The following is a 14187-nucleotide window of genomic DNA, read 5'->3' on the forward strand; positions in this document are numbered from 1 at the left end:
TCCTTGCCTTCTGCCCCACGCCTGTCACCTGGCCGACTGCTACTCACCTTACCCATCTCGATCTAGATGTCCCTTCCTTCGGGAGCATTCCCTGTCCTTTCAGGACTGAGTTAAGTGGAGCCTGTTATGGGTGCCCAATCGTCTCCCCACCCTATCACTGCACTCATCGTTAGGTGTCCTCCTCTGGATGCTTTTCAATTTATCTGTGTCGTCCTTATGGGTGGGGACTGCACTGAACCCACTGCCCAGCCTAGAAGCTCCCAGCTCATAGTGAGTGCTCCGTAAGTATCTACTGAGTGAGTGACTAGATGCACCTCCTTTGCTGCTACTTTATCTGGAGCCAGTGAAGTGATCTGGGCTCAGAGACAGGGCAGCTTTACTGCCAGAAAAATGGCAAGTGGAGGCTGAGGGGAGATGAGGCTGGGGTTCTACTCACAAAAAGAATGGAAGAGGCATTTTTTTTCCCAGGCAGGAAGGGGTTTCCTGCAGGACTGAGTGGTTCATGGAGTGGGCGGGGGGAGGAGGGGCACCAGCCACAGTCCACCAAGGGTGCTAAACTCGGAGCCTCAGGGACCCTTTAGGAGAGCAGTGGGTGGCCAGGGGTCATGGGGGGCCTTGGGGTGGGGGTGCACGTTGCGTGGAGGCATCGCTGTAGAATCGCTGTAGTCAGCTTGTGCTGACTCCCCCCATCCCTCACCCCCCATCCCCAGGCAGCTCTCCCTGATGCTCATGTCGGCCCAGTCAAACCCTCAGCTCTTTTGCCCTCATCAGCTCCCAGGCCGACATCACCAAGGGGCCAGACCGCAGCCAGCAGCGTCCCGGGCCGGAGCAGCTGCGTCCGACCAAGCTGCTGAGCCAGAACCCGGCCGCTGGGCCGCCTGGCTCCAGGAGTGCAGCTGAGGGACGGGTGAGGGCAGGTGGCGGGGTCCATATAGCTGCTTTGGGGCTGTGGTCTTGTATTTGAGCATCCCCAGCTCCCTGGAGGGGGCCTGGCTGGGACCCCTCCTCTCAGTGCGGGTGAGCGGTCAGGGGGCGAGGGCGGAAGGCCGCGGCAGCCCTGCTCAGGGAGACCCCCCGGGTCATGCTCGCTGACAACCCCAAGTACCGGCTGCCAAACTACGTGGCTCAGAACGCAATTGAGGCAGCCGAGAATGGAGAATTCTCGGAGGCAAGCAGAGCCCCTCCGGCCGCCAGGGGGGCAAACACGCGGGGACACCCCTCACCCCCCTCTCTTCTCCAGATCCTTGAATTTGAGAGGTCTGGGACTGACAATTTGGGGGGAGCACATTTCTCATGTCTGCAATTGGGGTGGGTGTAGAACTTACAGCAACAGAATAACAGATTCCTCTGAGAAACTGCCTCTGTGAAGCAAAGCCACTGGGCCTGCTTGATAAATCCCTGCGTGTCTCCACCCGTTCAGGCCGGGTTTGGACCCAGTGCCGAGATGGGCAGGCGGCCTGGGTGCTAGCTTCTGGTCTGGCTAGCACGATTCTCTCAGAGCCCTCACTGTGCTGAAATCATAAACACAGGTTTTCCGAGGAGCCAGCGATTTGCTTGTCTCCATCTGATTACCAGATCATCAGATGACTTTGTTCTAAAGTAACGAGAAAACTCCCTGATCTTACAGGCTGGGTGGCAGGCTGGCTTTCATGTGGCCGCCTTGCTGACCCCCGTCCTCCCCTTGCTTGATATGACAGTAAGAGCAGAGGTAGCAGAGGGACCCCATATCAGGGGTCCACTGGACTGGGGGACACACTGCCTCACGGTTGCCGAGGCCAGCCATCCTCCAGGTCCCAGTGTCAGGCTCCAGCTCCCTCTTATGTGACAGCCCCCTCACCCCACCTCGCCCTCCACCCAGTTCCCCTGCACGGTCCAATTCACTCATTTGGCTCCTTCTAATATTTTATGTGACATATTCTCACATATCCCTCAAGGTACCTCCGGCAGAGCAGGGTACACAGCAGACTCTTATCATTTATTTGCTCCACACAATTTTAGTTACTGAGAAAGTCAACCCCCAAATTTCTCCTCATTTTGAAATGTCAATATTCTTATGTAAGCTCCACTACCCTCTTTTATTTTTTTTAATTTTTATTTTGAAATAATTTCAAACATATAGGACAGTTGCAAATACAATACAAACCCCATACAGAGAACTCCAACACTCCCCCACCCCCAGATATCTACCAATTTTACATTTTGCTACCTTTGCAGTACCTTTCTTTCTCTTTCCTTCCTCCCTCCCTCCCTTCCTCTTTCCCTCCCTCCCCCTTTCTTTCAACTATATCTATTATCTTTCTATCAATTATCTATCTACCCATTTGTCATCTCTGAACATCTGAGAGCAGGTTGCATATACCATACTCTTTGAACTCATAACACTTCCATGTAAATTTCCTATGAACAAGGATATTCACTTATGTCATTAACTTAACTGCAGTTAATTCAAGAAAATTAATATGGATATAAAGCTTAATTTCTATGTTCCAATTTTTCCTTATGCCCCCTTTGAGCTTTTCTCCTCCATTCTTAGATCCACTCCACTATCATATATTGCATTGATTGTCATTAACTCTTAATTAACTTTTTTTTAAATTAACTATATAAAAATTTTTTTTAAAAGATATACAATAAAAAAACATTTCAAAAAAACCACAAGGGAGTAAGAAAAAGACAACTAACTTAAAATAACTACTTTACTTCCAACATGTTCCTACTCTACCCCAAGAAAATAACTTAATATAGCAACATTTCTGTGAACTTGTTCCTACAATACCCATCAGAAATTAACAAACCACAGTCATTCCTGGGCATTCCCAAAACAATAAATTTACCCACGATAGCTTATCTGTTCTTACTGGGTTATTGTTCCCCTTCATTAATTGCTCTCCATCGCTAGTTCCTCTACATTCTACATTATAAACCGTTTATTTTAGGAGTGTGTTGTTTAACCTCCAGATATTTGTGAATTTTCTAAGTCTCTGATGGTTATTTACTTTTAATTGCATTCCATTGTGGTCAGAGAATGTGCTTTGAATAATTTCAGTTTCTTAAATTTATTAAGGATGGTTTTATGTCCCAGCATATGGTCTATTCTGGAGAAAGTTCCATGATCACTAGAGAAAAATGTGTATTCTGGTTGATTTGGGATGTGATGTTCTATATATGTCTGTTAAATCAAATTCATTTATCCAATTGTTTAGGTTTTCAATTTCCTTATTGGTCTTCTGTCTGGTTGATCTATCTATAGGAGAGAGTGATGTGTTGAAGTCTCCCACAATTATTGTGGAAACATCCATTGCATCCTTTAGTTTTGCCAGTGTTTGTCTCATGTATTTTGTGGCACCATGTTTGGGTGCATAAACATTTATGATTGTTATTTCTTTTTGTTGAATTGCCCATTTTATTAGTATGTAGTGGCCTTCTTTGTCTCTCCTAACATCCTTGCATTTAAACTCTATTTCATCTGAGATTAATATTGCTACTCCTGCTTTCTTTTGGCTGTAGCTTGCATGAAATATTTTTTCCATCCTTTCACTTTCAATTTCTTTGTGTCCCTGTGTCTAAGATGAGTCTCTTGTATGCAACATATTGATGGTTCATATTTTTTGATCCATTCTGCCAATCTATATCTTTTAATTGGGGAGTTTAATCCATTTACATTCAATGTTATTACTGTGAAGGCATTTCTTGAATCAGCCATCCTATCCTTTGATGTTTGTCAGATATATTTTTCCCCTCTCTCTCTTAATGTCCTTTACTGAACCAATATTAAATCTCTTTAGTACTGAACCTTTCTCCATCTCTCTCTCTCCCTCCTCTCTTTGTTTCTCTGTTGGTAGGGCTCCCTTTAGTATCTGAAGTAGGGCTGGACTTTAATTAGCAAAATCTCTCAGCATTTGTTTGTCTGTGAAAAATTTAAGCTCTCCCTCAAATTTGAAGGAGAGCTTTGCTGGATAAAGTATTCTTGGTTGGAAATTTTTCTCTCTCAGAATTTTAAATATGTCATGCCACTGCCTTCTCGCCTCCATGGTGGCTGCTGAGTAGTCACTACTTAGTCTTATGTTGTTTCCTTTGTATGTGGTGAATTGCTTATCTCTTGCTGCTTTCAGAACTTGCTCCTTCTCTTCAGTATTTGACAGTCTGATGAGAATATGTCTTGGAGTGGGTTTATTTGGATTTATTCTATTTGGAGTTCGCTGGGCATTTATGCTTTATGTATTTATATTGTACTACCCTCTTTTAAGTAATATTCTAAAAGAAAAAAATAAGATCTTAAATAATAAGAACCTCTACTCAAGATCAACTAATTGGATTTTTTACATACATACACACATACATTGCTTACACCAATAATTCTGATTAACAGAGTATATGTGCATGTGTTTATACACACACCCATTATGCATGAAGTTAAATGAAATAAAGAACGCATAACTGCATACAGCCTTGCCCGGCAAAAAGATGAAGGATGGAACAGAATTTCAAGTTAACTCTCACTTACAGAAACATTTCTTTAAATACAATCCTCCATCCTTTCTCCCCCTTTTATATTGTGTTGATAAAAGAATTGGTTATGCTTTTGAATTTTCTTTTTAGAAAACAGCAAAATATACCAAGTGCATCTGGCACTGGGATGCCTATGGAACCTTTTAAAGCACCCTTCTTGCCATGAGCTCTTGGTGGTTCCTACTGTTTTTTCATCCATTTCCTCCTAGAAGGTGGTGGCCAGAGTTCAGTTCTCGTGTCAAAGTAATGCCAAGTGCAGTGGTGTCACCCCCTTCTGGAACCCTCAGATTAAACCATTGTTGTCTAAGATAGCATTAATGTTTTATCATTTCTTAAGTAGCTTTGCTAAATTGTTGCTATCTTAGTTTATCAATCCAATTTAACCCTAATCTTTTTCTGAAATGGAGTTTTTTCCTTTAATGCAATTTTACTGAGATATATTCACATACTATAGAACCCATCCAAATAAATTGATTTTTGGGGGTCCAAATGTAATCCTTACCTTTAAACTTGATTTCTTATTGCTAACTTTGGTGATTATTTCTAGCCTGTCATGATCATCATAAATATCGATTTGGTAATGAGCCTCTCTGAATCTGAGTTTATTTACCTAGAAAGTGGGTAAAAGAAAATATACCTAATTTGCTGTGAGTTTTATGAAAGTATATAGGTAAAGTCAATATAAACCCTAAAATTCTGTCATTCATCATATCTGCTACATCCTTCAGCTTTTTTTCATCCCCAAATTTGATTGGCATGCCTTCAATTTCTATATTAAGACATGGGTAAAAATATTGTTTAGGTCTAGATGAGGCCCAGAGCCCTTCAACCTGCGGAACTACAAATGGCCCTCTCACCAAGCTGACACTGAATCTCACCAGCACTCTTTGGGAGTATGATGAAATCAAAAATATATCAACCAGTCATAATCACTTTTCTCATCTTGTTCATAAGGATGGTATCAAAGACTCTTTCAATTGTTTTACTGGAATAAAGAGACACAACACTGTAGCATTTCTCTGGTCTATTGGCTTAGAAGTGGAGTTAACTGGCTCCAAGTGATTTCCATTTTCTTCCAGCAATGTCCACAAACTACCTTCTCAGAAAAACTTCTAGAAACTTGCTTTAATAATATCTGTCTTAAATTATTCCAAACCCACATTACCTCTATTTTTGAATACTGGGAGACTATTTGCCTGTCTCCTATCATTTGTTTCCACTGCTCTATTCCATGATATCCAATTACCAGATAATCCCAGGAAGGCATCCCAGATTCTTTCATCAACCTGGGATGTAGTTCACTTGGGCCTAGAGCAGTGGCTCACAGCCCTGGCTGCGCACAAGAATCGCCCGGGGAGCTTTAAACACTGGCTATGTCTGATCCCTCCCCAGACATTCTGATTTGATTGCTCTAGCATTTGGCCTGGGCTTTGGGGGTTTTATAGCTTCCCACATGAGTGTTATTAAATGTAAGTCACTCATTCGTCTGTCTTGGGTTTCACTTCCCTCTTAGTGGGTTTTGTCCTAATCTCTGTACTTCAAAGATCTTTCTCTTTGGGGAAAAGTTAGTGGCAAAATAACAGCCTTGCTTTTCATCACTGTTTAACCCCACGGTTCTCAATCCTGGCTGTGCATCAAAAAACAATACACATGCCTGTACAGACCCTTGGGCTTCACCGGGACTTACTAAATTGGCATCTTCAGGGTAGGACCCAGGTCTTTGGATTTTTTTAAAGCTCCAGAATAATTCTGATGTGCAGCCTAGTTGAGTCCCTCTGTGGAAAGGCGCAGTGGATCTCTTTCTTCCTTCTTTTTCTTACTGGTCTCAAAAGGTCTTTTGTGGTCTAATAGCTTATTTAGGAGCCTAAGGTTGTCCTTGATTTGGCCTTCTCTGGAGTTCACGCTGTATATTGGCATTTCTTCTCAATTTCATCCCCTTGCTTGCATCTTTTATCTTGGTCTTTATAAAATTGGGACAGCCAGAGAGCTCACTGGGGTATCTCACAGTTTTTTGGCTGCCCTAAACTCTGAAGAGCGGCGTGGCTTAGTGGTTCAGCATGTGTGCTCTGCTCCCACACCCCTGGACACCATCCTGGTTCTGTCACACAATAAACTTGGATGCCTTGGGCAAATTATGTGGTCCTGTGGTGCCTCGGCTTCCTCATCCAATAAATGGGGATATCTGTATTTCTTCCTGTATGTTTGTTGTAAGGATTAAATGAAATATAGTACATTGAAGTGGTGAGAACAGTACATAACATAGTTAGAATGAACATTGTCTTTGGGATAACCCTTGGGAGAAATTTCTGTTTGCTCTGAGTTCACAGAATAATCTTGCTTCATCTGGGCAACTGGTGTGCTTTTTTATCTCCCATGCTCTCTAAATCTTGAACTAACTGATCTGTGCTCAAAAGCCAAGAGCCAAATGTGCGGCCCACCCCAAATAAATGCAGCGTGTTTGTTCCTGATTTTTTTTTGCCCTTATTTTTCTTTTCTCATACACACTGAAATTTAATTTATATTGTGTACTTTATGTATCTCTGTAGGTCATCTTTAAACTTTTTGGAATAAGACAAGATAGGAAGAACAAAAAGGAAGAAAGAAAAAAGGGTGGATTTTTGTTTTAGTACTGCTGGCTGTGACCTTCTATCTCCTTTTCTCCATTATGGGTGGTGTGTGTGTATGTGTATGTGTATGTGTGCACAAACTCCAACGCCTGCCTGCTAGGTGGGCAAAGTCGAAAAGCGAGTGCACAGTGTGAAAGCAACAGGGAGTTGTGGGGACTGGGGCAAACTGGAGGTTGCATACCACACAAGCTGACCCTAGGCCCAGGGTTCTAGGTCTTCGGAATTTCTAAGAAATGCTCTGATCTACATTTCATGTTAAATCTAATTTTTAAATGTTGCTAAATTTTTTTTTTCTTTTTTAAAGGCACGCTGGCTGAAAGCATTGTGCAATCCTCCAGTTTGTGACTTCTACTCTATTTACTAGCACAGTTGCTTCCACCTTTTAAGAGAGAAAAAAATCAAGACACATGTGCTCTTTCAGCACAATGATCAGCTTCAAGGCATTTAAAAAGGGGCAAGCACTTGGTTCCCGGCCATTGCCACGTCCAGAGGGGAGGAGACTCGGCGGCCGCCCGGCCTCTGTTGCTGATACGCAATGATATGGGGCCTCTCCAGCCTTGAATGCAGCCCGCCCCCGATTCCCTTCCCACAGTTCAGCCCATCTGCTTCTCTCTAAATCCTTTCTGAAGAAAAGCTGCTTCACTCCTTCCGAAGCACAAGTACATTCTTAAAAATGGATGGCATTCCCTCAGACCACCAGGCACGCTGAGCAACAACCACAGCTGAACTCTGTGCGTCAGCCGTTAGATGGAATTCAGCCATTTCCCCGCCCTCCCTCCCTCCCCTGGTTATTGTTTGCTAGACTAGGTTACAAACATGAGCAAAAGAAAAATAAATCTTTTATATCCTTTTAAACAGATTTATAAATAAAGTGTAAACTGCTTCTGTAAAAAATCTATCTATATACATATACACACACATATATATATTTTAAAAATTCCATTTGAGGAGTTACTTTGGGGAAAACTCAACTTCCAATTAGCAACTAACGCCAACCTCTTCTCCCACAGCCAGCAAGCATGTCAGTGTGCAAAGGAGCTCAGCCAATTAAACTCTGTCTGTGAATTGGCCGGGGTCTGCAGACACAGGGCGCTCCATTATGGAAGGGTGGGGGTGGTATCCCTGTTACCAAGAAGCTGTTACCAAACTTTCCAACATTTGTGATGGTGCTTTTTAAACAAACTGCCCAAAGGTTCATTTGGAAGGTAACACCAGTTTGGATGCCTGCAGAAGGAAAGGAGCAAACAAGACACAGTTCCCTGGCATCTCCTCCTCCCACAGAAGTGGGGACACCCAGCCGCTCCTTATCTGCTCTTGGTGAAGTGAGGAGATCTTCGAGGTGACTTTCAAAGCTACTTCTACCTCTAAATTCTATGGCTCAATCACTTTAAGCAAAAGTTAAGAATGTAAAGCAAGCATTCTTAGCCTGGGCTCTGTAAAGGGCCGACAGTAAATATTTTAGGCTTTGCAGGCATATGGCCTCAACCGCCACTACTTAGCTCTGCCATCGTAGTGTAAATGCAGCCACAGACAATACCCAGAGGTGTGACTGCATTCACAGACAACAGAATGGGTGTAGCTGTGTTCCAATAAAACTTTATTTATAGACATAATTTTCATGTGTTAGGAAATACTATTCTTCAACCATTTAAAAATGTAAAAACCATTCTTGGCCCGTAGGCTGTACAAAAACAGGAGGCTGGCCGAACTTGGCCCGTGGGCCATTGTTTGTGGACCCCTGCCCTAGAGGAACCTGGGATGGTCGTCAGGGTTTCCTTGAACCTTGTGAAATACGGTACAGGGTGTGGTGTGGACCTGTGTGTGTGCACTGTCATGGAGAGCTCACGATCAGATTCTCAAAAGGGGTGGTGACTCCACTGCCAAGTTAAGAACCACTGATTTTAAAGTTTCCCCTTATAAAGTGTCTGAATTTCTCAGTGCTACAACAATTTCTCTCTGAGGATTCCACATAGAGGAGAAAGCCAGGAGAAGTCTTCTCAGGACCTGAAATGTCCCCTTTTCCTTAAGTCCCTCAGACCACGGGGCCCCGGTTTGGGGCATTACCTGTAGCTTCAGAGAGTGTCCGGAGCCCTCCGGGAAGGCAGGAGTGTTGCCAGCGAGAGTGGTTGGGGAAAGTTCCCTCACAGGGACTGTGTATATAAGCCTCTTTCTGCACACCTATGGCTAAGCACTGGATTCTTAAAAGTTAGTAACAAAATTAAATACATTTCAGCTGAGTCATTTTTGGCCATAGATTTATTGATGAGTGATTATCATTTGTACAGAATGCACTGGCCCTTGACAATAATTCAGTCTGGAATTTATTATGCCTGGAGGTGTCTAAGTGCCCCGTGACTGGATGCGTGGGACGGCTGCTGCATCTTCTTCTCCTCCCTCAGGCAGGGACACAGCTCACAGCCCAGCCTCGCGGGCTCCAGGTTTAATTAAATCAACTCTGCAGAGAGCAGCGGCCTTCCTTGCATGACTGAGTTCATTGCCGCTCCAAGAAACAGAAACGAGAGTAAAGGACAGTGTATTCCCTTCTCAAACTACCTCTGAAACAGTTCCCGAAGCCTGAGACCTCCATTCAGCCCCTAAGAGCAGGGTCATGTAGGAAAGGAAATGCCCCTTCCTCAGGGAACCATCTCCAAATCATGTGCAATTTCCATCAGATGCTTTGATGGCTCTGAGCCTTTCTTTCCTGCTGCTCCTTGAAACTGTGGTTAGATAATTATTTATTCAGTAACTGTCATCTCACTAGGCTGGCAGCCCCCCATGCGCTTCTGTCCTGTGTTTCTAGCACCAGCACCATGCCTGGGATAGCCTGAGTTTCTTCATGTGGAAAAACTACTAAAGCCCATAGATTGAGAATTTTCAAGGTACCAGGCATTGCACTAAGTCCTTTACCTACCTCTACTCAGGTCACCCTTGAGCCCACCCTACGGGAGACGGCTGCCACAACCCCGTTTACAAGAATTGAAGATTTCAAGGAGCCAGAGGTGTGGAGGCATTAAACAGCCTGCCCCAGCGCTGTGGCCAGCAAGGTGAAGCCAGGACGTGAATTCAACTTGTTCTGACCCTGAGGCCCCTGTGCCTGGCATGTGCCATCTTGCCTCCTGCTGTGAACTGCAGTGAGGTGAAAATGAAGTCATCTGTGCAAGGCGCTAAGGGCTGTGTGCAGCCCAAGCTACCAGTTAATGGTTTCTGCCAATAATGTTGCTGTGTTAAAAAACTGCCTGCATTCTGCCACGTACCCCCCTCATAGCGTTTGAGGCCACCATCCTCACTCAGCCTCTGGGGTCATCTCTTAGACATCAGGGAGAAAGAGGGGCACAGCTCTTAACATTTTATTATGACCAACAGCAAGAAATGTATTTTATATATGACCTAGTGCATACCAACCTCAATCCACCAACCCAGAGAAAAGAGTTAGTAAGCTATACTTTACCTTTACCATTCTTTGTTCTAATATTCTATTCTGTTCTGTTCTGTTCTATTCTATTTGATTCTATTCTATTCTATTCATCCCAACCCATCCTATCCCTTTCTACTCTGCTGTACTCTATCCCATCCTATCCCCTATCCTTTATAGTCTTTTCTTGCATTAATTTTGTTTTCTGCACCTGACCCACTAAATTGATTTTACAACTCAATACCGGCTAGACCTTGAAGGAGGGTAAAGGTGGGCCAGGGGTGCCCGGGACTGAATGTGATGTAGAAAACCCTGGGTGGACAGCCAGGAATAGCAAGCCTGAGGAGGACACTGCACCCTGCCTGCAGGGGCTTGCCAGGGGCCTGGAGCTCCCTGAGCCAGGCTCCCGCACCGAGCTGGTCCAGCTCAGTGGGATGTGCAGCTGCAGGACCCACCTCACCCTGAGGGCCTGCAAAGTGGAAGCAGCCGGCACACAGAGGCAAGCCCGGCTGCATCTACTTCTAACCATGTGGCCCTTTTCATTTTGCATTCACTTTTCAAAGCTGTGTCACTGATGACAGCTGTTTGATGCTCAAGGAGGAAACATTCCAATCTGGTCCTGGCAAAAGCCACGTGCCTGCTGTGCTCACCAATCTTTTCTCCCCCTTATTTATGAAAATGTTCTAGATAGAAATCAGCTCCCTCAGCTCAGGATTTATTATTTCTCTGCCTGATGGCTTTGAATTGGGAACTGTAAACGCTCTAATACATGCCACTGAAGTCAAGGTGAGGTCACCTACTTTCTTTTACTATTAAAAGAACAATTTCAAGGTTCCTAATGCATGATCTTATCACCCCCAATTCTGAGTTATATACTGGAATATATCTTGGGCCACAAAAAGTGAGAAGAGAATTTAGGGATGGAACTGGGAGAGGAACATTCTCTGAAAAAACACTGTAGACCTCCAGAGTTCATTCATTCTACTAATATATATTGAACTGAGGAACTGAGAATACAGACATGAAAAAAAAAACCCATAAAAATCTCTCCCTTAACAGATTAGCCATATGTAGCTAATTGTTGACGTTCGGTGACGGACACATGGGGATCAGTTAAACAATCCTCTCTACTTTTTACATGTTGGAAAATTTCCAAAATAAGAGTTAAAAAGATATATCTCAAATCTCTGAAACGTTATGCTGAGTGAAAGAAGTCAGACACAAAAGAACATCTACATGAGTCCATTTATACAAAATTCTAGAAAAGATAAATCTACCTGTAAATGACACAAAGCAAGTTGGGGGTTGCCTGGGGCTAAGGGCAGCAGGGAACTTTTTTGGGAGATATTCTGTATTTTCATTGTGGTTGTGGTGTATGAGTGTATTCATTTGTCAAAATTCATCAAAACGTACACTTTAAATGCATGCATTCTATTCTATGTGAATTTTACTGCAATAAAGTTGATTTAAAAAATATAGATCTGAGTCCTCAAGGAGCTTACAAGTAAGTGTCCAGGGCTGCAAGAAACCTTCAGGGATTGCCTAAATCCCTTATTTCACAGGAAGGGAACAGGGAGGTTCAGTAACTTGCTCAGGGCCTCACAGATAGTAATAAAGGACCAGCCTCCATCTCTTCCAGTGTTTTCCTCTTAGCTCACTGCCTGTGATATGGGTGGCTGCTCAATTCCAGAACCCCATATTTTGGGGTGATTGCATTCTAAACTCCCAGGTATCTGAGTACCTGTAGCTTGAGTCTACCATGACTCCCAGCAAGACCACAATTCTGCTGCTGCCAAATACTGACTGAGGTACCGGCTGCTGTGGGGGGAGTGGGGGTGGGTCTGGCTTAAGCCCAAGTCAAGGTTTGGTTTATTTTCTAAGTCACCTCAGTTGATAAAAGTCCCTCTCTGGGGCTTATCTTCCTATCTCCCTTCTTGAGCCAAGTATGATATTTCACCTTCCCAGCCCTTCTCTGCCCTCTTCCACACCTAGCTGGGCTCACACGCCTGAAATGCCACATTGGTAGCCAAGCTCTGCATCCCAAGAAAACTTTGTTGAGGTGGAGGTAGGTCCAGGAAAAGGGTCACCAGAATTACATAAAGCATTCATGGGTTGCAAGTACATGGGCCAAGCCTTCTCAGGTTGAAGAGACTGAGACTCATGTGAATTACGGAAACATCAAAAACCTAGTATATATTTGTGGAATTCCAGAATTCTAGAATGAGGGCCCAGTTTGAACAATAAATTTAGGCCAAATCAAATTCTGCCACCATCCTATGTCCCAGCACAAACAATGGGAGGAAACAGGCGCCAGTCCTGCCAAATGGAAAACTGGGTTCTGAAGAGCTTCATTCCTCCATGACAGACTCACCCTGAGGATTTAAGATCCTGGATCTGGAGGTTGATGGGGGAAACTTTTCAATTTGCAAAATGTTCCTTGGTGCCTGTACCCTTCAAAGAGCAAATGCCGGCCTGATGGCTGGATAACCAAGTCCCTCTCTGGGGAAGCTTGAGGTTCCTTCTGCTTTCATTTGCATGCAGGGCACACAGAGGGCACTGCCCACCAGCAGTGTGGCCCTGCCCAGATGGGTCTTTGATGCAACCAAGGGTAGAAAGTGGCCCCTCCCTGCCTCTTCCTGTTTGGGGAGGCCCTCTTCTCCATGACATCTCCCCTCCTCTGTCCTCTGACCTCCAGAGGCAAAACTTGGACCCTTCTCCCAAACTGGTATCTGTGTTCTGAGCCAAGCACTGGGTTTTAACCTATCCCAAATGATTCCTTATGTATTTTGTGGTACAGAGTCCTCTCTTACCATCTGAGCTCCTTAAGGTAGTGCCATTAGGGTGATGGTAGGGCTTTTCCTTTCCAGGACTTCACATAGAGCACAAAGTACGTGCTCAAAAAATATCTGCTGAATAGAACTGATCAGAACCCTGCCTTTCCCTGCAATCAAGATTCTTGCACAGAGTTCACTTGTGCAGGGTCCAGGATGCCCCACCGAGGCAGTTTAACTTCTAAATATCAGGGAACCTGCTCTGCTGGAATGGAGCCTCATCACTGCCTGTCCCTACTTCATGGTGGGGACACAGAGCTCTGTACAGCGTCCTCAGTCAACACACAACAGGAAGAAGCAGGGAAGTCACAATGACAAGGAAGTCAAAGAGTGACAAAAGGGGACTGATAATGTGTGGAGACTTTGGATGTCACCCCAAGGGGCAAATGGCCTGGGGAATTTTGGCATCTGGGGTGAGTCACCCTCTTGCAGTGCCCCTCCCTCCCCTTCCCTAGATAGTCCCCAGCTCAGACCAGTGGCTCTGCTAAAGGGAAGCCCCCGCAGGCTCTTGGCAGGTGACTTAGCTCTTCTGCCCCCAGTTCTCCAGGGGCTTTTTTGCCCTGAAGTGCCTGGTTCCCTGATGGGATGGGGCTCACACCCTCATCGGAACTCCCGACCCCTCAACCCTTCTGGGACAGGAGTATGTCTGGGCCAGCCCCTTGCACTGTTGTCCCCCACTCTCCATCGCCATCATCATCACCCCAAGTGCTTGTTCTCTACCAGGCACTGTACTCATTACTTCATATCATGCCCTTTGTTCACTCCTCACAACAACCCTGCGTGGTGATATTATCTCCACCCTACAGAG

At 44.7% G+C, this 14187-nt stretch overlaps 1 protein-coding gene across 3 annotated transcripts in view; it reads right to left on the reverse strand.

The window, feature by feature from the left end:
• The window catches only part of PRKCE (protein kinase C epsilon), a 517101-nt gene that overhangs the window by 7253 nt on the left and 495661 nt on the right, over window positions 1-14187 (reverse strand). The gene's annotated exons all lie outside the window — the stretch shown is intronic.

This window comes from Choloepus didactylus, chromosome 17, assembly GCF_015220235.1.
Source record: "Choloepus didactylus isolate mChoDid1 chromosome 17, mChoDid1.pri, whole genome shotgun sequence".
Classification (NCBI taxonomy): domain Eukaryota; kingdom Metazoa; phylum Chordata; class Mammalia; order Pilosa; family Megalonychidae; genus Choloepus; species Choloepus didactylus.